The sequence below is a fragment of the Sus scrofa genome, chromosome 2, assembly GCF_054392235.1.
Source record: "Sus scrofa isolate SSC_HxYL_T2T_F1_AM1 chromosome 2, Sscrofa_HxYL_maternal_Yorkshire_Landrace_v2.0, whole genome shotgun sequence".
In the NCBI taxonomy this organism is placed as follows: domain Eukaryota; kingdom Metazoa; phylum Chordata; class Mammalia; order Artiodactyla; family Suidae; genus Sus; species Sus scrofa.
The window spans coordinates 158115803-158139763 of NC_139384.1; the positions used below are offsets into that span (position 1 = coordinate 158115803).

General features: G+C 47.0%; 1 long non-coding RNA gene across 6 annotated transcripts in view; it reads left to right on the forward strand.

Moving 5' to 3' along the window:
• The window catches only part of LOC110259782 (uncharacterized), a 31878-nt gene extending 19416 nt beyond the window's left edge, over positions 1 to 12462 (forward strand). For 3 of the 6 annotated variants that reach the window (XR_014838988.1, XR_014838990.1, XR_014838992.1), the window contains one exon: positions 9470 to 12462. This is a non-coding gene — a long non-coding RNA (uncharacterized LOC110259782). Of the gene's footprint in view, positions 1 to 1637; positions 1748 to 2457; positions 7276 to 9469 lie in introns of those variants that run through there. The other 3 variants (XR_014838991.1, XR_014838989.1, XR_014838987.1) reach the window with 3 other exon arrangements.
• Positions 12463 to 23961: the final 11499 nt, after the last annotated feature.

The following is a 23961-nucleotide window of genomic DNA, read 5'->3' on the forward strand; positions in this document are numbered from 1 at the left end:
ACCGCTCTGCCTCTCCCGAGAGCTGGTGCCGCGGAGATGAAAGCCGAGAAAACGCAGGGAGCCATCGGCGGCGCTCACTCAATTGATTTTTACGCAAAATCTGCCTTCATGCACGAAGGATGGAAAAATGATCCCATAAATAATGGAAAACAAAAACAAATGCAGGGAGGAGAGATCGATAGTCACACACTTGGTACCGCAGAGAGATGGGAGAGGGAAATGAGGAGCCCGGACCAGCTAAACGGCCCCCCGGGGAAGCCTCTTCCAGCACTTCCTGCTGGAGAGGGAGAGGCACACGGGGCCCTCGCCGGTCCCAGGGGACAGTGCCGGGAGGAGGCTGGGAGACTTTGTCTGGACGTCTCCCCATGTGATGGGTCCGAGTCAGTCTCGGGACAAAGGGACCAGCCGTCCCGCAAGGATCACTGGGATTTCCCGCCCACAGACCCAGGCACTCAGGAAAACTGAGCAGCCCACGGCCTCGGCAGCTCCATCTCAGCGATGCTGAAAGGCTTGTGTGCTCTTTCCGAGGATTCTCCCTTTTTCTGTTCACAGCAAGTTGCCTCTGGATCTGGTGCTCCAGGAGCCTGGCTGGGGGTAGGGCTGTGAGTCCTGCTTCTCCCCATTCCTCTACCTGTGTGACTCTTGCTAAGTCATGGAACCTCTCTGAACTTTTAGTTCTTTCGTCTGTAAAACGGGGCAAAAATTTCTGCTGGCAGGAGGGATTAAATGACTTGATGTGTCTAAAGTGCCTGATGTGTAGTAAAGGCTCAGAGTAGGGCAGCTAGAATCCCCCTCACCTGATGCTTGAAATGTGCTGCTCCCTCTCTGAGCTCACCTCCACTGACTCCAGGGCTTCCCTGCATCACGATTGGATGAGTCAGTAGCCTCGTAATTAGCCTCTCTGCCTCTGGCCTCTTTCCTTGTGGGTTACTGCTTCTTGTAGTCCTCATCTTCCTGAAAAACGTGTCTGATTATGCCATACTTTTAATTTATTTTTATTTTCATTTTTTTGCTTTTTAGGGCTGCACCTGCAGCACGTGGAGGTTCGCAGGCTAGGGGTGGAATCGGAGCTGTAGCTGCCAGCCTACACCACAGCCACACCAGATCCGAACTGCGTCTGAGACCTACACCACAGCTCCCAGCAATGCCGGATCCTTAACCCACTGAGCAAGGCCAGGGATCGAACCCACGTTCTCATGGATACCAGTCGGATTTGTTTCTGCTGCACCACAACAGGAACTCCCATGTCATACTTTTTTAAAAAAAGTTTTCGTCGAATTCAATTTGTTTGACGAGGTGGTACATTCACAGGATTCGAAACTGAAAAGGTGCAAAATGGTATCCAGTTAAAATTCCCTCTACTTTCCTTCCCATCCACCCAGCACTGTTATCAATTTCTTGCGTAGCCTTCCAGAGACGTTTTACTAATTATAAGCATGTGTGTGTGTGTATATATATATATTATTTGTTTATTTACATATGTGTATATAAATATATATGTGTTTTTGTGTTCTTTTTTCCCCTAGATGGTAACAGACTGTAATACTATTCTATACATTTCTCATCACACTTAATATGTCTTGGAGCTTCTTCCCTGTCAGTACATAAGGAGCCTTCTCTCTCTTTTTCTTTTACAGCTTCCCATTGTATTCCATTCTAGGGGCGTAATCTGGTTTATTCAGTCAGTCCCCATCGAGGGAATGGAAGGTTTTTGCGTCTTTGGCTTTTCGGAGCAATGCAGTGCTAGGTAACTGCGTATGTATATGTCACATCGCGGTTTAGCTCTGGGATGTGTCATTGCTGAGTTGAAGGGGTGCGCTTTTACTGTTGATAGATACGGCCGATTTGTTTTCTGTAAAGCATGTGCCTTGAATGCGCCCAGCAGCGCTGTGAGAGTGCCTCTGTCTGCCCTCTCTGGCCAGCAGCCCCCGGACATCTGCGGCATGCCACACAGGTCCCTTTAGGTGTCTTTCAGCCTCCACTCCGTGCATTCAGACTGCATGATTCTCTGCTCCAAATGTTCAGAAATGCATCACTGTTTCCCCGTGTGGCACCGTCTTTCCTGCTGCCATAAACTTCCCAAGCTGCTCCCTCTCGCTGGTGAAATTCCAACCGTCCTTCCAGTCCTCACTCCAGGGCCGCCGCCTCCGTGAAGCCTCCCTGTCTTTCCTGGGCTGAGTTGGTCGGGAGCTCTCCCACCCTACATGCCACGTGTACAGCACTTATCACACATGTCATGCTTTTTCTCCAGGTTTTACTCATATGTGTATCCTCAGTAAGGAGTGTAGGCGCTGAGTGAATATTTGCTGGAGGGGTGTGCAGGGTACGATGCTGAACTCTGCTGGGGAGACAGTGAAGAAAAAGGCAGGACCCCTGCTCTTGAGGAACTTACCACGCTAAGGAGAACTTCCTGATATTAAACAAGTGGGTACTGGTTCATTTTCATCCTCTCTACAGGTGCCACAGAATTCACCCGAACCTTGCAAGGAACCGTACCCAGAGGGGAGGGAATGTGTGTCCCCGAGAGAAAAGGCTGTGACCCCAGCATCCTCATCTTAAGAAGTTTTCTTCTTTCCTTCTTCCCTCCCTACTTCCTTTCTTCCTCTCTCCTTCTCGCCCTTCCTTCTCTCCCTCCCTCTCTTCCTTGCTTCCTTTTTCTTTCTTTCCTCTCTCCCTCCCTTTTTTCTTACTTTTCCCCTTTTTTCTTCCCTCTCTCCCTCCCTCCTTTCTTTCTTTCTAACAGGTGAGGAAAAAAAATCACTTTGCCTAAGTATATAGGAGTCTTTGAAATGTCAGGTGCATGACAAAAACACCTTGCCCTGCTTTCTGCTTCTAAGAGGACAAATTTCACTTGAAGACCAAATCCGGCGGCTCCCAGGAAGAAGTGATAGCAAATGCAGGCTGTGGCTCAAGAAGCCACAGTAAGGGAAAGGAAAAGTTATACAAAGGAGAAAAATATGGGCTCAAGAAAGAAGCACATCAGAGAAGGAAGGCTTCAGCATACTAGCGCCAATTGCTTAACTGAACTGCAAGAGAATTTTGAGCTGCTCATTCTCTTGGCTGCCCGATTTGAAACCCCAAACCTAGCAGAGGAGCTTGATCCTTAATGTGGATTATTATTTTATAAATTATTAAGAAGAGCAATATCTCTCCATTTACTGAATGTCATAACAAAAGAGATGGGAGGGAAACCAAGACTGTCTACCCAAAGAGCCCAGCATTTGGACAGTGTAAAGTCACTAAATAATTCAGCAGCTATTTGAAAGTATAGTGTTTTGTAATTTCGACAGAACCATCTTAGTCTGGCTCTCTGTAGCACAGAATTTTAAAAAGATGCTCGCCTTCATGAAGATCTATTTCTAGGAGAAATGGGAGTGGGGTGGGAACGCTGGGCAGGAGAAAGAGGACTGTCTAATGAGAGAGCCTCGTGTTTACTCTGATTTTAAACTTTCATGAGCCCTCCGAAGGTCTAACCATTTTCTAGTAATATCTTTGCTTCCTTTCTCTGCGCCCACACATCTGTGCCCTGACTATGCAGATCTGTGCCCTGTATGCCGGTGGAAAGGGAAACCGCCGTGCCTGAGGTGGTTGTAACATACTGATGGAAAGAAGAATGGAGAAAACAGATGCCCTGCGAACGGCTGCAGTGAGGTTGATGGTGTCTGGTTCATCTGGTTCGCAGTCGTTGGAAACACGAGCTTAATGATGACGCCCAGGAGAGGCCGTGCCCTGGGAGGGCTGGGGTGGGATGGGGCAAGGTGCAGGAAGGGCAATCCCAAAGGAGGCCACCGAGCAGAATTTGGCTGTTTATTTCTGACCTCGCTGCAGGAAGGATTTCTCGCCATTTACCAGGGTGCATAAAATTAAAACAAAGCATTCTGAGTGTGACCGGGAGGCAGAATAGTTTTACAAAGAAGGGAGTGCTTGGGTTGGTATCTAGGCTCTGTGGCTCCCTGGCTGCGTGACCTTGGGCAGGTGACTTCATCTCTACACACCTGGGTTTCCTGATCTTTGAAGATTGGGGGGTGGGGGTGGGGGTCGTGATGGCACTTACCTCCCAGAAAATCATGTAGCAGACCAAGGCCTGGCACGTGGTAAGAGCTGATTATTTGTCCGCTACTGTTATTCCTTTGCCTTCAGTTCCTCTGAACCCCAAGAATTAGGATAGGCAGGTAGTGAGTTCAGAGAACAGAGCACCGTGTATTATGTGGCTGTTGAGTGAGGGCCTCTGCAAGTACTTATTGGCAAGACAGACTCCTGTGGATGAGTTATGTAAGTGGCATCCCAGAGGTCCCGGCATGGATGCAAACCAATTAAGTTAAGCACTTACCGCAATCACAAGTGCAACTCATAGGTTTAAAAGTGGGAAGACAGGATATGTGAACTTGGCTTTGCAGCAGTGCTTTGTCAGATCTATTAGAAATATGGGCTGTGCATGCCTCACTCTTGTTCTTCTAAATTCTGGAACACTTTTTGCCTAATGAAGTCTAGAATCCTGGACCTATTTTTTATTAGCTGTGCCGTCTTGGACATCTATTTATACTCTCTTAAGACTCAATTTCTCTCTCCATTAGAAAAAATGTTCAGTGCAGGAAAGCATTTTGAAGCACAGAGTTTTAGTGCTGGGAATGAAATACTTATAAAATTGTTGGAAGGCAGAAGGCATGCACTGTATGTTGGGCATGTAGGACTGAGTCCCTGAATATTATGGGAGCTGTGACTTTTATCACAACCAGGACAGTGAGTAATTGGCTGCTTGCCACTGAAACACCCAAAGTCCAGAACTTACCATCTTGGCTGCTCTCCGGAGATCAGGAATGCCTCTGTTGCCAGTGCAATGTCCATCGTGGACACTGGACCACTGCAAGCAGCTGCCACTGCCACTGCCACTGTCTCTGGAGATGAGACGGTCCTGTCTCCGTACTTCTTGCCAGCTGAAAACAGCATACAGGCAGGACATTGCCTTCCGCCTTCTTTCTGCCTTCTTAATCTTGCCTGAGTGCAGCCGCTTCATGAAATCTATCTCACATCTGGAACCCCTAGCTGCAAGGGAGTCCGGAAATGAATTCTTAGCTTTCTAGCTTCTTCAAAACAGGAAGCTACCTTAAAGAAGGTGGAAATTGATGCTGAGTAACAACTGACCATATCCAGACCAGAAAACAATAATAGTAACTGTGTCATGGAGTTATTGTGCGGATTAAGTAAGATAGTGAAATAGTTTGAATGCTAGCAAAAAGTAGGCAGCTAGGGAGTTCCCTTGTGGCTCAGTGGGTTAAGGATCTGGTGGTGTCACCACAGCAGCTTTAGTCACTGCTGCGATACAGTTTTGATCCCTGGCCCTGGAACTTCCCCATGCTATGGGTAGGGCAAAAATAAATAAATAAACAGAAAGAAAGAAAAGTAGGTAACTGATAATTTATTTATTTTTTTAGCATTGTAATAACTTATTTTTTTAATTATAGTTGATTTACAGTGTTGTGTCAATTTCTGCTGTACAGCAAAGTAACCCAATCATACCCATATACTTTCTTTTTCTTGTATTATCTTCCATCATATTCTATCACAAGTGATTGGATGTAGTTCCCTATGCTACACAGCAGGAAAATTAATGATTTCTAACACTACTCCTGCAGTGGGACACAACGCTTTATCCTCTAAAGATACCGGAGGGAGCGGTTGTTTCTTCAGATGCTGGGCTGGATTTCCTGCAGGGGTATGAGAGCACTCTCCCAAGTCTGTATCCTCAGTGCCACCAGGTTGGAGCACGGGGGCCTAGAACAGTCCTCCGTGTTTATATGCTAGTTTAAATGCTAGTGCTTAGGGGAGCCTCTCCAGGCCATTCCTCTGGTTCTCCATTCAGCTCCCGCTGCCCCCTGCCCCTGCCATTATGGACTCCCGCAGCCCCCATCCTGTTGCTCCAGGCCAGATTCCTGATTCTCTGCTTGTCTCTGTCACAGTGAGGCTTGAATAGGATGAGTTATTGCTTCATCTTGGTTTTCTTCTCTGACCAGTACTGTTGCTATTTCATACCCAGCTCAGGCCTTTGAACGCTGCACAAAGCAAGGAGCCTGAGACCCCTCTTGTCATCAGGGAAACTATAAGTGATTAGATAAGAGAGGAAGAAAGCACTGAGAATTCTAAGACAAAGCAGGTTGGTCTCAGGCGAACACACAGAGACCATTTATGTTCAGTATCTCCCAGTCCTCATTTTGTTGAACTTGGGATCATAGGAGACATTCTCAACAAATCTGAGTCATTCTACATTCATTTTTTTCAGAGTTTTATTTTTATTATTATTTTAGAAATTTATTTATTTATTTTTTGTCTTTTGACCTTTTAGGGCCACATCCGCAGCGTGTGGAGGGTCCCAGGCTAGGGGTCTAATTGGATCTGTAGCCACCAGCCTATGCCAGATCCGAGCCACATCTGTGACCTACACCACAGCTCATGGGAACGGTGGATCCTTAACCTACTGAGCAAGGCCAGGGATCAAACCTGCAACCTCATGGTTCCTTGTCTGTTCATTCCCGCTGCACCGTGACGGGAACGCTCCATTTTTTTTTTTTTCTCCAGAGTTTTATAAAGTGCCCAGCTGGCTCAGGGATTCTCAAACCCGTGTGTCCACTCTGCCCAGTTAAATCAGAATTTCAAGGGGGACTGGTGAGGTCTAGGCAGCAGAATATTTTCAGGCTGTCCAGAAATAATCACAATAATGTGTGGCCAAGGTTGAGAACCACAGGCCAGCTAATCTGACTCTAACTTGGGTGGACATGCCAGTGGATGGAAGTGGCTTCATAGCCTGGCCCAACCAGGGCACTCCTGGATCTCTTTCACCAGGATTATCTGCTGGCAAGGCCATAGCTCAGAAAGTAAGTTCATGATGGCATCTCCAGGCTCTTTAGCAAGATAAAGTGATAGGTAAAGTTTTGGGGTCAGGACAGTGTTTTAAGATTCCTCAGGTTATACTGTTTAAGCAGGTGACTTTCACGCTTGTTCATAGAACTAGTCCTGGCAGTTAACATTTAATTCTTAGTAACAAAAATAATTGTATAAAATGAGATTGTATTTTAAATTCTCTCTTCTTCTGTGTCACCTTGGGCAGTTACCACCTGTGCAATCTCTGATCTTCCATTTCTTCATTTTCTTCAATAGGGGTCATGATAGTAGCTACCTCGAGGGTTGTGCTGTGATCATTATATGCGATTGATAACGTTTGAGAGTATCTAGCATATGAGAGATGAAAAATAAATTTGCTCTACTCTTCCTGTTACTGAATTATTATGTATTCACTGGCATCATGGTTTAGAAGCTGTTTGAAACCTAGGTGAGGTCAGTGGGCAGGTAAATTGGACATTCTCGGGTCTGTGATCAGTGGAAGGAATTAAAATACATCCCCTCTGGGAATCCGTGGAGGACTACTTAGCATGGAATAACCCACTGGAAATTTCCAGTTGGGATGGCAAGTTTAGGGTTACCTGCTTGGCTTGTTTCTCCAAGGTGAACTGCACCTGCTGTGAGCTCTAGAGCCAACAGAACAGGTAACACTTGCCATGCTGTTTGCTCCACCACTTTTCACACAAAGTGCATCACTGACGTTCAGTCTGTAAACGAGGTCAATGTCGACGCAGGGAGAGAAGGAGGGATGGAAAGTCCAAGATGTTCTAAATACCGTATAAAAATGTCGCAGTGAGCTGTGATGTGTTCACTCTTTAATATAATGAGCTTTGCTGAATGCTGAAATGTGAGCTAGTGCCACAGGAGGGTAAATAAGACATGGGCACAGCCCTCAAAAGGTCAAGGACCCCTGTGAAGACTGATAACTAAAGAGATAATTATCAAGCAGTGCCATCAAATGTAATGGTTTTTGGAGTTCCCATTGTGGTGCAGTGGAAACATATCCGACTAGGAACCATGAGGTTGTGAGTTCGATCCCTGGCCTCGCTCAGTCAGTTAAGGGTCTGGCATTGCTGTGAGCTGTGGTGTAGGTTGCAGACACAGCTCAGATCTGGCGTGGCTGTGGCTGTGGCTGACAGCTGCAGTTACGATAAGACCCCTAGCCTGGGAACCTCCATGTGCTGTGAGTGCAGCCCTAAAAAGCAAAAAAAAAAAAAAAAAAAAAAAAAAGTAATGGTTTTTGGACTATTTGATGACATTGAAAGAATAAGGACACGCTAAGTTAAAAATGTAATCTATGGAGTGGCATATAGAGTAGAATTCTCTTGCTATTAAAATTTGCCTGTAAGTGAAGTCAGCCATTCAATGAGGCACCAACATCAAATGCTCTCACTGACATGTGGAATCTGAAAAAAGGACAGACTGAACTTCTTTGCAGAACAGATGCTGACTCACAGACATTGAAAAACTTATGGTCTCCGGAGGAGACAGTTTGAGGGGTGGGGGAAGTGCTTGGGCTGTGGGATGGAAATCCTGTGAAATTGGATTGTTATGATCATTAAACAACTACAGATGTGATAAAAAAAATAATAAAATAAAATATAAAATTTGCCTAGAAAACGACGGAGAAGAACTGCAGGGTACCAAGTCGTCGTGCTCTACCCCTGAGCTTGTACAGCGTGTTTATTTCTCAACGAAACTGGAAAGAAAAAAAAAATTCATGCAACCAGAAAAAAAAAAAAAGAAAATGGATTAAGCTTGCTGTAATTCATAAATTAGAGAAAGCTTATCCTTGTAAGATGTTCTAACTAATACAATGAATAAGGATGTGTTTAAAAATTAATTAATGAAAAATACAGCCTATAAAAAGGCTAGCTAATCATTTTATTAAGATGGGAGTGTTATGGCTAGGTTTCCCCTTCGGTTCTCTAGTTCTAAATTTCTCTATTTTTAATTTATTTTTCTTAATGAAGAATTTAAAGGTAAAATGTTGTGTTTTTATTTTTTATAAATAAAAATAAGGGCCGCACCCACAGACTATGGAAGTTCCCAGGCTAGGGGTCAAATCAGAGCTGTGGCTGCTGGTCTACCCCACAGCCACAGCCACGCCAGATCTGAGCCTCATCTTCTACCTACACCACAGCTCATGGCAATGCCAGAACCTTAATCCACTGAATGAGGCCAGGGATAAAACCCACATCCTCATGGAAACTAGTTGGGTTCGTTAGTGTTGAGCCATGATGGGAACTCCTACAGGTAAAATACTTTATTTTTTTGTCTTTTTGCCATTTCTTGGGCCGCTCCTGTGGCATATGGAGGTTCCCAGGCTAGGGGTCCAATCGGAGCTGCAGCCACCGGCCTACACCACAGCCAAAGCCACGTGGGATCCGAGCTCTACAGCTCACGGCAAAGCTGGATCCTTAACCTACTGAGCAAGGCCAGGGGTCGAACCTGCAACCTCATGGTTCCTAGTCGGATTCGTTAACCACTGCGCCACGATGGGAACTCCAAGGTAAAATACTTTTGAAAGTCCTGAAACCAAACAGAAATGATCCCTCTTCTATCTCTTCTCTAGCCCCAGCTTCATACGTGCCTCAGATTAGGGTTCCTAAAAGCTGGGACACACCCCGGGGAGCAGATAATTCCGGTGGGAAGTGATTGCAACAAGAATGACTGAAAGGAGGAAAAGTGAGACCCAACAAGAACAGCTGATGCCTGAGCAATGCCCTCGTGAGCTGGTTATCCCTGGAGCGCCTAGAGCTCAGCCCCCTCAGGAGGAACCGTGAAATGTGTGCTTCAGCTGAATGGTTCCTCTGCAGAATGGGAAGCTGGGCCTTAATGCATTGCCGTCTCTGCGCCATTGACTGAGGATTGCACTTGGAAACTTTAACTTTCTCCCAACTTCCAGGCCCTGCTGGGGGCTAAGTGGTCATCCTTGGCCTTGGAGAAGACCTGGAGGCCGAATAGCAGAGAGACGCCAGAGGGGGTGCTAGATGCTGCCCCCGTGCCCTGGGCTGTCCACCACTGTGCCGAAATCAGGTGGACAAAAGACACGGGCAGAGCGCCCAGAGCTCCTGCAGCACCCAGTGTGCTCAACTTAGGACTCTTCTCGCTTCTGTTTCATGTGTCTCAACAACTTAGACCCCTGAAAGGCAGGCTTAGCACGTTTGGGGATAGCACAGAGCTGGGCGTCGAGAACAAACCCAAGGGGTGGATCAGATCTAAGGGTGGAATTTAAATAGTGAAAAGTGCAAATCAAAAATGTGTACATAGTTCCAAACCGACAGTTCCAAAGGCAAAGGGCTAGAAAACATGGCTGATGAAAATTTCATGCAACAAACTACATGTGGGTTTGAGTTCAGCCTAAACATAAAATATGAACCGACAGGAATTTCATTCCATCTTGCACTGCGGTGTCTGCCTGGCGTGCAGGCAGGATAAGGCCCACAGGCTTCTGAATGAACTCGCCAGCAGGAATGCCGGGCTGGCTGTGGGCACCCCCCAGCAAGTGGGGAGTGGACACAGGGGAGTCACCAGGGTTGGCCCCAAGTGTTGGGGAGGCAGAAGCCATTCGCTTTGGGCCGAAGGGTCAGGATGGGGAAGTGAGTGAGTGCTTCCTTCATGTATCTCAAGGGCTCTTCAGGGTGGCAGTGAGAAGCTCTATGGCTTTGCCATAGAAAGCCCGAGCTGCAGAGTCAGACACACCTGGACTTGTTGGGATCCCATTCTGACATGGGTCATCTGTAAAGCATGAACCCTACTGATACCTCCATCACACAGTTGTGTGTGGATTGAATGAGATGTGTGTCAGTTGCTTAGCAGCATACCTATCCACATGGGTGCTCAGATAATGATGAGCGTTCGAGACCTAAAAGAGGAACTAGACTTGGTCTCTGTGGCCACAAATTGGTGAACTGAGACCACCAGAAGCTAGTAATTTAGTCCTAATGTACAGAAGGCCTCTGGTGCTCTCAGAATGGCCCAAAAGTTGGCTAAGGCTGCCTTTGGAAGAGTGATGGCCCTGACCCTGGACGTGTGTGGTCAGCCTGATGTTCTCTAGCTGAACCTCAAGGGAGTGCTCTTTCAGTCGCCCACGTCCAAGGTCTTCACTGGGCCTTTGCTGTCCCCCGTGCCTGGCATGGAGCCACCAGTGGCGAGGGTTTCCATGGGAACCACAAAGGGCTCAGGATTCTGTGTCTGATCACTGCATCCCAGAGGAGAGAGAGAAGCACTGAAGCAGTCTCTCCCATAATAGTATTCATTTTTAAAAACTGTCTAATTAAATATTAACCCCAGAGATGGAGCATTAACGGGTCTCTTATGTAAACTCTGTACATCTCATAACCATCCGGGAAAGGACTTGGGTGGAATAGAACACTCCAAGGCAATAAATCTATAGACCTGTCTCCTGCCATGCCACCCGTAGCAAATGGCCCGGAGGGCCATCCTGGGCTCACCGCCCTCTCTGTACCCCCTTTATTGACGACAGGGGCGTGGGAGGAAGGTGGGGCAGGAGGGTCAGGATGGAGGGCCCAGGGCAAACCTGACGTCCTCTTTGCACCTGCCCTGGCTTTCCTGCTCACCTTCAGCTTTTTCTTCCATCTCTGGAGTCCCAGTGGATGGATTCTCCAGAGGCACTGCAGGCAGAAGCAGTGGGGGTGGTTAAACAAGAGGTAGAAGAGAGGGGGAGACAGGAGCACTGGGTGGAGTAGCTGGGAATCAGGAGACTTGGGGTTTTGCCTTAGCTTGGTGATCTTGGGCAAATCCATTGATCTTTCTGGGCTCCCCCGGAGGGGGGAAGAGAATTTGAGGTACAGCTCATGGATTTCTTTTTATAAGATTTTATTTCTTCTGTTATAGTTGGTTTACAATTTCTGCTGCACAGCAAAGTGACCTAGCTACACACATATATACGTTCTTTTTCTCATATTATCCTCCATCGTGTTCCATCACGTGACTAGAGTTCCCTGTGCTGTAATATACAACAGGACCTCAATGCTTATCCACTCCAGATGCAGTAGTTTGCATCTAGTAACCCTAAACTCCCAGTCCATCCCCCTCCCCCTCCCCCAAGTTTTCTTAAGCAACATTTTTTGGGCATCTCTGATTCGCCTGGGATACAGTGAGGGAAAAAGGCCCAGTTCCCGACTCGAAGGACCTCAGTATCGCTCAGAGGGCCTCCGTCTGAGTTCTGCATATTCCTTGTGGTCCAGGAATGGCCTTTGGGGAGCCTGCACAAACCTTGCCTTTGCACCATAAATGCGTGTGTATGTGGGAGTGGGGGGAGAGTGTGTGTGTGTTTGGAGGGGGCGACAGGCAAGTCGTCTGCTTTCGTCAAGTTCTCATAGGAACCCCTGGTTCTCCTGCAGCTCCCTGCCACTTGTGGGCCCTTTATCATGTTGCCACCTTTGCATATCATCAGTGTGTAATTTTTCTTTATAGGAAAATTTGAACGCAAGAGGACGTCTGTTTTAGCAGCAATATCCTAGAAAATTCTGAGTGTGGGTTTGAGGAGTGAGCTCCATCTTGGTCTCTAGCAACTTTAAAATAAATCTAAGTGCATTAAAATGAAAGCTGCTCCTTGGTGTCCCATCCCCAATGCTCTGGTTACTCCCCCACACTGCGTGTGTGGCATCCTGCTGTCACTGGTCCGGTGGTTCCCCCAAAGCCAGCGGTGGGTTCCTTCTGAGTTGTCCACTTTGTATCTACTGCCTCCCCAGCCTCTTCTGGGGCCAGTGAAGGGGCACATATCAATGTCCCTCCTTTGCATGTCGTCTGAGGCAGCTGCCAAACTCCAGTGCTGCCTCCAGACCCAAGCTAGCAGCGGGGGTCCTCGAGTTTCCACCTTGAGAGTCCCCTCCCTTGTGGCCAGGGGCCTGTGCTGCTGGCCTTGCCGCTGCCTGGCTGGCTTCAGTCTGAGTGACAGGGGCTGGCGGAGGACTGGCCGAGGACTGGCAGTGAGTGGAAGCAGTCCTGACACCCGAGCTGTGTGCGGCGCGCTAATTACACTGATGTGGGGTCTGGGCCGTCGGTCCTTCGCTCAGAGGAAGGATGCGATGCGGGCGCGGGGAGCGAGCGGCACTACAGAGGAAGCAGGGGAACAGCAGCACCTAGGCGCATCCATAATTTATAAAATGCCAGCAGCAACAAAGGCAAAGAGGGACCAGAACCAGGAGAACAGAATAGCATAAAGCTTTTTAATGGTCTTTTTCTATTAATGTCAGCTGGGCGACCGTTTTTCAAGTGGGTGGAAGGGTTCCAACACCCCCACAGTTCAGTCTCAAAAGCTAAATGCTGCCAATTCCCCCTCCTCCCCCAGCTCTGTGGAAGAGCCTGGCCGTCCTCTAGGCCAAGTGTGATGCCGGAGGTTCCAGGGGGCATCGGATGCTCCTAGCGAAGCTGCCTGCTCTGTTCAGCCAGGTTCTAGCAGAAGACTCGAAAGGGCCCGGATCTATTCTAATAACATCCCCAGAAATTTAGCATTTCTAACATTTGCAGAAGGTCCTCCAGGGTAGAGTGGTAAGAGCACAGACGCTGGCGTTGAAACCCCTCACTGTGAGATCATGGCAACCGACTTGCCTGCTTTGTGCCTCCGTTTCTTCGCTTTGATTTTAATTTGTTTTTTATCGCCGTTCATTTCCAGTCGTCTGTCGATTTTTGCTGCATATGTATACACACGTTCTTTTTCTCACATTGTCCCCCGTCTTCCATCGCAAGTGACTAGATGGAGGTCCCTGTGCTGGACAGCAGGAGCTCGTTCATTTGTTCACTTTTACAACAGAGGTGACAAAATTATGCACTGGTGTAGACTATTGGGGTGACTTAGTGATCATGTATATAACCTTACCTACTAGAGTGTATGCTGTTTAAGTTAACCCTTTCCGAGGGCTTCCAAATGCAGCCTTTACTTCTTCTGATATTCGCATTAGTACCTGCCTTGTTCAAGCTGTCATGTATTTTACATTAAATACACATGCACAGTAAAAACATCGGGTTTTTTGCTATGTTAAAAATCTTTAAACAACATGCTATTTTTGAGATCGCTCCATGTTGCTGCAGTTCGTTTATGAATTCCATTGTACAGGACCCCGTAATTGATTTTTTCCGTTCTTCTATGGTTATTCAAAATATATAATAATTAGGCCATTCTAATTCCTTGGCTTTACTCATAGACCCCACTCTGTTTTGGTCTCCCCCTATTCTTTCTTTTACGGGTTTTTTCCACGTGGCTTTCTAGTAAGAGCCCACACCGGGGCCCCAGATTTATTTTCCCACTGGGTCAATATTAGATGTAGAAAAAAAAAAAATCTTTGACTCACATTTTCTTCCCACACACTTTCTGGAGGCAAGTTTTTTCAGGAACACCTTTGGGGTCAAGTATATCTCTAGTGCCTAATGTTTACCCCTAAGTAGCCTGAGTCACTGAACACCAAACCTGGAAAAATCACGTGACATATGAAGCAGAGACGAGGTCAATGCTCTCAGTTATACCGAATAGCAGCTAATCCCCCAAAGGGCTGTGCAAATGTTTTAAGAGCAGAGGAAATTTAAGGGCTCAATAGAGCAAGAAGCAGAATGGTAAAGGGTTAAAAAAAAGACTAACAAAACAAAAAAAAAAATCCCAAACAAATGAACGAACAAAACCCAAACCAAAAAAAAAAAAAAAAAAAAATCCTTAAAAAGTCCATGGTGACAAAGGGAAGAGAAATTGATGCCAGAGCAGCTAAGCTTTAACCTCAGATTATGGTCTTTAGTTTGAAAGCCAGGATGATTCATTCGAGTGTGTGCTACTTTCCTAGGAGTTCCAGAACCAAGCACTGCACACCCGGTGCTTTGAGTAACAGAAATGTATCATCTCCCAGTTCTGGAGGCTGGAAGTGCTAGATCAAGGTGTTGGCAGGGTTGGTTCCTTCCAAGGGCTGTGACAGAGAATCTGTTAAGGCCCCTGGCCCAGCATCTGGTACTTTCCTGTTGGTCTTTGGCGTTCCTTGGTTTGGAGAGGCTTCAGCCCAGTGCCTGCCTTCACCTGGGCCGTCTCCCTGTGTTCTAGCTCTGTGTCCAAATTTCCCTTTTAATGAGGACACAGCAGTGTTAACTTGATCATTTGCTGAGACCCTGTTTCCAAATCAGGACACATTTACCAGTCTTAGTGGTTAATGACCTTCCTTTAGATGGACACTGTTCAACCCATAACACAATTTATGGACAGCATTCGAGAGATCTAGATTTTTAAAAAGGCTTTACCTTTCAAAAGGCTTCACCTCATAGGTCCACACAAAAACTTGTACGTGAATGTTCAAAGTAGCGCCGTTCATAATAGTCAAAAAGTCAGATCAAACCAAATGTCCATCAACTGAAAGATGGATAAATAACTTGTGTTAAATCCAGAAAATGGAATATTATTCAGCCATAAAAAAGAATGAAGTACTGATACATGTTATGACATGGATAAATCTTGAAAACATTGCACTCAGTGAAAAAGCCAGACGCAAAAGACCATGTAGCATATGAATAGCGTATGATTTCATTTACAGGAAATGCCTACCTGATCTTTTTTTAATATGAAATGTCTAGAAGAGACAAATCCCTACAGACAGAGGTGGATTAGAGATTGCCAAGAGCTCGGGAAGTAAGGAATAGGGGATGACTATTACTGGGGTTTTTGAGGGGTACGATGGGGTGGGTGATGAAAATGCTCCAAAATTAGATAGTGACGACTGTCTCACAACTTTGCACATTTCCTTAAAAAAACCCACTGAATAGTATAATTTAAAAGAGTGAATTTTATGAATGTTAATTGTATCTCAACACAGTGTTTTTTTGAAAAAAGATTCACCTGTATGAGCAGGGTTCTGTTAACAGTTCTTTCAATACTTGGAAGGACTTATTAGCAAAAAGGGCATTTATATGTGTGAATAGCATCAGGGAATTAGGGATGGTTATACCTCTCAGAGGTGGGGTTAAGGGTCATGTTTGTTTTTCTTTATTCTTTTCTATATTCTCCAAATTTTCTGTAATAAACATTTTCTAATTTTACAATACAATTTTTTTAAAAAAAGAATTGTTTTCAAGTAGTGTTTAACATAGCTAGAGAGCACAGAAATTGAAAGAAGAGCTACAAGGAATAATAACTACCAAAATTCGTTGGGTGTTTTCTTTGTGCCAAGAACTGTGGGTTGTTACGCGCTGTTCACTGAGACAAGGACAGACTGTTTTACACACACAGAAAATGGGATTCAGATGGAGAGTTTCTGTCGTGGCTCAGCGGAAATGAATCTGACTAGCGTCCATGAGGACGCAAGTTCAATCCCTGGCCTCGCTCCGTAGGTTAAGGATCTGGCAGTGCCATGAGCTCTGGTGTAGGTCACAGATGTGGCTTGGATCCTGGTTGCTGTGGCTGTGGTGTAGCTCAGCAGCTGTGGCTCCAATTAGACCCCTAGCTTGGGAACCCCCATATGCCTCAGGGGCAGCCCCCCACCCCCCAAAAAAGAAAAGAAACATTAAGGAATGTACCCAAGGGGATGTAAGTAGTAAAAATTGGAGCTGAATTCAAACTCTTGGGCTGGTGGCTTCAAAAGCCAGAACACTTTATTGCCATATTGCCATGCTTCTAAATGAAGCTAAGGCAGAAACGAAACCATTCTGAGCTCATTAGCCATTGGGAAAATGAGTATTAGTTAATTTTTTTTTCTTTTGTCTTTTCAGGGTCTCCCTTATGGCCTATGGAAGTTCCCAGGCTAGGGGTCGAATCGGAGCTGCAGCTGCTGGCCTACACCTCAGCCACAGCAACAAGAGATCCCTGCCACGTCTGTGACCTATACCACAGCTCATGGCAATGCTGGATCCTTAACCCACTCAGCTAGGCCAGGGATCGAACCTGCATCCTCAGGGATACCAGCCCGATTTGTTACTGCTAAGCCGAGACAGGAACTCCTGAGTATTAGTTAAATTAGCAACAACAATGCAAAACTGTCCCCAAATCATCTACACGGATCTTCGCAGAAATGCATCTTTTTGCAAAATTAAGACTCCTGCTTAAGAAGAGTCTTATTGGCCTACAGCCTTGTTGCTCAGCACCTGTTTCTCCATGATTGAGTTCAAAGAGGAGGATCTTGACATTTCTTTTTTGCACACAATAAAGTGATGCCTGGGGTGCATAAAGGACAGCTGTAGTCTGGGATAACGGAGAATTATGTGAGATTATTCACTACAAAGGCGCTTGGACTCTCAGCTGGCCGCACGGGCCCAGCCCAAAGGGAAATGGCTGTTTGACAGCTCTCCAGTTCCTCTGTCTGGGGATCTGGCCAAATGGAATCATCCAGACTGGAAACCTACTTTGGGGTCTGAATTTTCTATCTTGGCCGTCGCTGCTAATCAAACGAGCCAGTAAGAGAGGTGCAGAGCCGGATGCTCCACCCACCAGCGTCCCGGGCGGAATCTGGGGATCTGAAACCCTCATTAGGAGGCAAGAGGGAAGACTGGCCAGAGAGATGACGACCGTGGGTTCTGCTGTAGTGTCTGAAAACCTGTCTGGGTGTTTACACCCAGGAAGGAGACAGAGAAGAGGTGGGTGGAAATCATAGCCGAAGAAGGTGTGTTGTTGGTGAGAAAGCCGCACTGTAGGGAATCTTGGTTTGAATGATTGGTATTCAGAGACCAACTCTCTGAGGTCTTGTGTGCAGCTCGGTACTCTGGGACGTGAGTCTCCTGGGGGCTGGGGTGATGTCCAGCCTCTCTTCCCTGTTCCAGCACCTGCTTTCCTTGGGGGCCATCCGTTCCCCCTCTTGATGAAACTGTCAATCAAGGTGTCCTTGCCTCTCTTGGACAAGGAAGGTCTGTGACCCAAACTGGCCACACTCTTCCTTGGGAGCACTCCTCTCGAGAGAGAGTTCTTAACAGTTCCCGCCTCGTAGATGCCCCAAGCGGCTGTGGCTTCCACCCTTCCTGGTTCCTCAAGCTTCGTGTGTGTGGTTGTGTCAGCTCCTCCACAGCTTCGCGGTCAGTGTCCTGCCCCTTTCTTGGCTTAAGTTAACCAGTCCGTTTTTGTCACTCAGGTGGTGAGCCCCGACTCTGTAAACTTCCCATTTCGCGATGCCTCGGTGGTTGAGGAGACACTTGAAGAACGTGGAAAGCATCCTGAGGACAAGGACAAAAATGCTTAGCAGGTGACAGATGTGTGGGGCCTACTTAACGAAACATCATTTTGTCCCAGGAAGGGATATTTGAGCTGACTTAGACTAACCATCTTCGGCTAAGTCAGTGCTCTCAGACAAACGGAGAATTGAGGAAATTATCTTGGAAACGTAGGTGAAAATGTTTCCCCTGAGATATTTTAACACCTGGGACTAGGGTGTCTCTTAAGAGATAATTTGGGTGAAAATTTGCGCCCCTTTCTCCATTTTATTGCATGTGGAAAGAGCAGATGTCTTCAAAGAATTGTTTACGCTTGTCCCCTACAATTTGTTTTCATGCCCGTGTCACTCTTTGAGTCACTGCAGGCTGGCATCTACCCTCACAGCTGCCAGAGTCCAGCTCCGACGGCCTTTCCCAGACTTCACTTTATTGGCCTCTTGGCGGTATGGGACCCTGGACCACTCTTCCCTTTGTAAAGCATCTCTTCCTTTGGTTTCTGTGACCTCACGTTCTCCTGGCTTTTTCCCTCCTTCTCCAGTGGATTCTGCTCAGTTTCTTTAGGAAGCTCGTTTTTCTCTCCATCCTTTAAACACTGGTGTTCTTCAGGGCTTTGACTTAGATTTTCTTTGACTTAGATTTTTATAGAGATATAAAAAAATATGCTCTACACAGATGCCGGATTGTTTTATTCACTCTCATGGCTTCATTTGCTCTCTATTTGCAGATACGTCCCTTTTTTTCCCAGGCGTTACTATTTTATTTAAGTCTTCCCACGTGATTCCAATTGCAGGCAGATTTGTAAAGCCTGCTTTTGGCTGGTAAGCAAAATTCTTGTGACCTATTTGCAAATAGTTCCTCAATGCACGTTTCTTTCTCTCTTTCTCAGAACTCCCCTGGGTCTCCCTCCCTAACAAGCCTTGAGAATATTCTTTTGGATGTGTCATGGGCACTTCAAACCCAATTACTTCCCAAACTGACTTATTTATTTATTCCCCCATGTGCCGTATTTCAGCAAATGGCATCACCAGGCACCCGGTTTTCAAAGTCAGAAAGTGGATCATCTTCTCTGGCGCTTCCTTTTCCTTGACTCTCCAAAGAGGATGAGTCACCAAGACCCATCAATTCAACCAACTGAAACGTCTCCGAAATCCACTCATTTCTCTCTAGCTCCATTGCCATGTCCCTAGTCCAGGCCTCTGTCCCCTCTCTCTGTGGTCACAGCAGCCGTCGAGCCAGCTCCGCTTTCCGGAGTATGTTTTCCTCAAACTCTTCACCTACACGCCACACAGCCAGAGGGAGCCCTTCCAAGGACAAATTGATGCTGCCTCTTCTCTGTTTCAGACCCCTCAGTGCTTCCACTGCCCTTAGGAGAAAGCCCAGATTCCTGGTGTCAGTGGCGAGCCCTTCCTACCACACTCTTGCCAGCTTCGCCAGCCTCATCTCCATCGTTTTTCCCCTGCCTCCCCCTGCTCCTGGCACACTGACCATCTCACCCCTTGTTGTCTCTCCACCAGCCCTTCACACATGTTCACACTGCCTGGAATGCTTTTCGTCCCTCCTGCTTTTCAGCTGGCCCTGCTCAGCATCCACGTCTCTTCCTCCCGGAAGCCCTCCAGGTGCTCCCTCCCGCCTTCTCCCCATCAATTAGGGCAGCGCCTCTGCTGCAGTTGCCGCAAGACTTCTGTTCCTCCCCCGTCACGTTCCGTATCGCAGCCGACTGAAACCGCCTGTGCTCAGCCACGTGGCTGTGTAGATGGGGAAGATAGAGGACCGTCGTGTCCCATCATATTCTACACCCCGTATCTAGTTCACGGTCAGTCCTCATTACACATTTCATGAATGAATGAATGACCCACATGAAAGGATATGAGAGGAGTTGGCAATTCATTTTTCATCACTACTGTGAATACAAGATGAGGAAGGAAATGAATCAGAGTCAGGGAAGTTTGATCAAGTGATTTGGGACCTATTTCTATAAACTCGGGTTAGTAAACGTGAGGCGTGGCTTTCTCTGGGGAAGGCTGATCTTGGGAGACACCGTGTACGAGGAGCGTCTCACCTGCTTAGGAGGGCGGCAGAGGTGGCTCGGGGACATCTCGGTGCCGGTCCTATGAGTTGATGAAGAGCTTGACAAATTTGGAGTCTGGCTGACTCAACCAAATGCTTTTAACGCGTTTCTTTCTTTTTTTTTTTTTTTTTGTCTTTTGTCTTTTTGTTGTTGTTGTTGTTGCTATTTCTTGGGCCGCTCCCGCGGCATATGGAGGTTCCCAGGCTAGGGGTCTAATCGGAGCTGTAGCCACCGGCCTACGCCAGAGCCACAGCAACGCGGGATCCAAGCTGCGTCTGCAACCTACACCACAGCTCACGGCAACGCCGGATCGTTAACCCACTGAGCAAGGGCAGGGACCGAACCCGCAACCTCATGGTTCCTAGTCGATTCGTTAACCACTGCGCCACGACGGGAACTCCTTAACGCGTTTCTATGTCATAAGATTGTACGTTCTTTATGACATAAAAATGTACATGATTAGGAGATAAAGAGCTTAAATACTGAGAGGAATTCTTAGAACTACTCCTTTTCACATGTCCTTAACTCTTCTGTCACTTCTTTACCGTTGATGAAAACTACAGCATTGGTTCTGTCAAACAGCTCCTTGCTCTGAGCCTGTATCCATGCAGTCCCATCATGACCTCCACTGGTTTCCCTTTTAAAAGATGACTTTGCAGAGTTCCCGTCATGGCTCAGTGGTTAACGAATCCGACTAGGAACCATGAGGATGCAGGTTCGATCCCTGGCCTTGCTTAGTGGGTTAAGGATCTGGCATTGCCGTGAGCTGTGGTGGAGGTCACAGACGCAGCTCAGATCTGGTGTTGCTGTGGCTCTGGTAGGCCGGCAGCTACAGCTCTGATGAGACCCTAGCCTGGGAATCTCCATATGCCGCAGGTGCAGCCATAGCAAAGACCAAAAAAAAAAAGAGATAACTTTGCAACTCAGGTGGCCCCCCTACCACGCAATGGTATTACTTGTCTTTAGTTCATCATCCTCCAATATCCCAGACAAATATTTCACAATTATTTCTCCCAGTCGCTAACACCTCTTCCTCAGGCTTCATTTTTCAACCAGCAGGTCAGTTTTCTACTTTACTGGGAAAACGGAAGCCATCAGCGACCAAACCCAAACCTTCCAATGTTGTCATGTACGTCTCTGCCTTCTTGTTACCATAGTTGAGTTTCCGTACTCTTAGATAAAGCCAATACACTTGCAGAGTTCTCCTGTGGTCAGTAGGTTAAGGACCTGACGTTGCCACTGCAGTGGCTCAGGTCACTGCTGCAGTGTGGGCTCGATCCCCGGCCCACACTGGAATGTCCACATGCCGTGGACAATAAGTAAATAAATAAGCAAGCCACTACCTTTGTTTCTGCACTTAATCCTGTCTCCCCCATTCATGTCAAGACCTAAACTTCAGAACATCCGTCCTCACTCCCCCATAATCACTGTTTTCCTCTCTAAAGCATATTAATCCCATTTACAAGAGTCTTCTCTTGACTGCGTTCCCCTCAGCAGCTCCTGCTGCCCCATCGCTTTGCTCCTCTTTTCATCAAAACTTCTCTTGAGTTGTCTATGCCTCCTGTCTTCCTGTTCCTCTTCTCTCAGTCTCTCTTGCATCCAGTTCAGCCAAGCTCTTCCCAAAGTGATTAAATTCATTGCTTAATAACCAGCCCTCAGCCTCCTAAACCCACCAGCGGTATTTGGCCAGTTGCTCCCTCTCTTCTCTTTGATACACTTGTTTGTTTGTTTTACAGCTGTACCTGCAGCATATGGACGTTCCCAGGCTATGGATCAAATGAGAGCTGCAGCTCAGGTCTACACCACAGCCGCAGCAACACCGGATCTGAGCTACATCTGAGCAATCATCCCCCTTCTGAATTGGAGGCTTGCATGTCCTACTGCTGGTTTGACCCCTCTGTTCAGATGTCCAGTAGAGACCAGAACCTTAACATGTCCAAGGATGAACTCCTGATCTGTCTCCACAAACCTGCACTAGCCCCAGCCTTTCCCATCTCTGTTTATTGAAATTCCGTCGTTCCGTTTGCTTAAGCCAAAAAGCTTGAGCCATTCTTCACGTCAATTCTTCAGCAAATCCACTAGATCTTCCTTCAAAATAAATCTCCTGAGTTCTGTTGTGGCTCAGCAGGAATGCACCCGACTAGTATCCATGAGGATGCCGGTTAGATCCCTGGCCTCTCTCATTGGGTTAAGGATCGGGTGTTGCTGTGAGTTGTGGTGTAGGTTGCAGACATGGCTTGGATCCTGTGTTGCTGTGGCTGTGGTGTACGTGGGTGACTGCAGCTCTGATTTGACCCCTAGCCTGGGAAACTCTATATGCCCTGGGTGCTGCCCTTAAAAAAAAAAAGGCAAGAAATACATCTGCCCACGTCTCAGTGCCTGACCCAGGCTGTCGAGTCTCACACAGTAGTCTCCTCTCAGATGGAGTCTCCGGCTTGCCCCTCTGTGGGCCGTTCTCAGCAGAGCGGCTCATGTATGTCAGATGATGTCTCATCTCCGTGCACGTCATTCCCCTGGGATAAGCAGCCACATCTCTGCAGTGGCCCAGAAAGCGTTGCCTGATCTAGACGCCTGCTCCCCCTCTGAGCTCCCCCTCTGCTTCTCTCCCCTGCTCACTCCGTCGTACACTCCAGCTCCTCGCATCACATGAACACGCCAGGCCGCTCTGCCTCTGCCTTTGCCCAAGCTCTTCCCTCGGCTGGGGATGCCTTTCCCACACATGGCCACTTCCCACTCTTTTCTTTTCTTTTCTTTTCTTTTTGTCTTTTTAGGGCCTCACCCTTGGCATATGGAGGTTCCCAGGCTAGGGGTGGAATCGGAGCTGCAGCTGCCAGCCTACACCACAGACACAGCCATGCAAGATCTTTAACCCACTGAGCGAGGCCAGAGACTGAACCCGCAACCTCACGGTTCCCAGTTGGGTTTGTCTCCACTGCACCACAGCGCGAACTCCTCCACTTGCCGTTCTTCCTCACCGCCCTGAAATGTTTTTTTGTTCTTCCATTTTTAAAAACTCAATACATTTTATTGTATTTATGGTTGTACAGTGATCACCATAACGTAGTGTCACAGCATTTCCATCCCGAACCCCCAGTCCATCCCCACCTCCAACCTGACTCCTTTGGAAACCATAAGTTTTTCAGTTTGTGACTCAGTACCTGTTCTGCAAAGAAGTTCATTGTATCCTTTTTTAAAAAAGTTCCACATGTAAGTGATAGCATATAATGTTGGTATCTCACTATCTGACTTGTAATAGCATATGATTTCTAGGTTCATCCATGTTGCTGCAAATGCCATTATTTCTTTCCTTTTTATGTCTGAGTAGTATTCCATTGCATATATGTACCACATCTCCTTTATCTACTCCTCTGTGAGTGGACATTGAGGTTGTTTCCATGTCTTGGCTATTGTGAATAGTGCGGTAATGAACATTGGAGTACATGTGTCTTTGCGAGTCGTGGTTTTCTCTGGACAGATGCCCAGGAGTGGGATTTCTGGATCCAATGGCAATTCTATTTTTAGTTTTTTGAGGCATCTCCATAACTTCCCTGAACATTCGCTCAGACCTCCCCCCTCACCTTCTGACCATCCTACATGGTCCTCGTTGTGTCCCATATTTTTGATTCTCTTTACTTTGCTCGACTTTGTCTTTTTGTCCTGACACCTTTTGATTTGCTTATTATTTTAACCCTCTGTTTTCTGACACCTTGTAGAATTTATTCATCTTTGTCTGTTTAGGGATCTTACTTTCCCAAGCCTCTGGAACAGGATTTCTCATCTGTAGCTCTGTTGACTTGCAGGCCTTTGCTGGGCTGCTGTTCTGTGCTTTGTAGGATGTCAGACAATATCCACTGGCCTCTAACCTT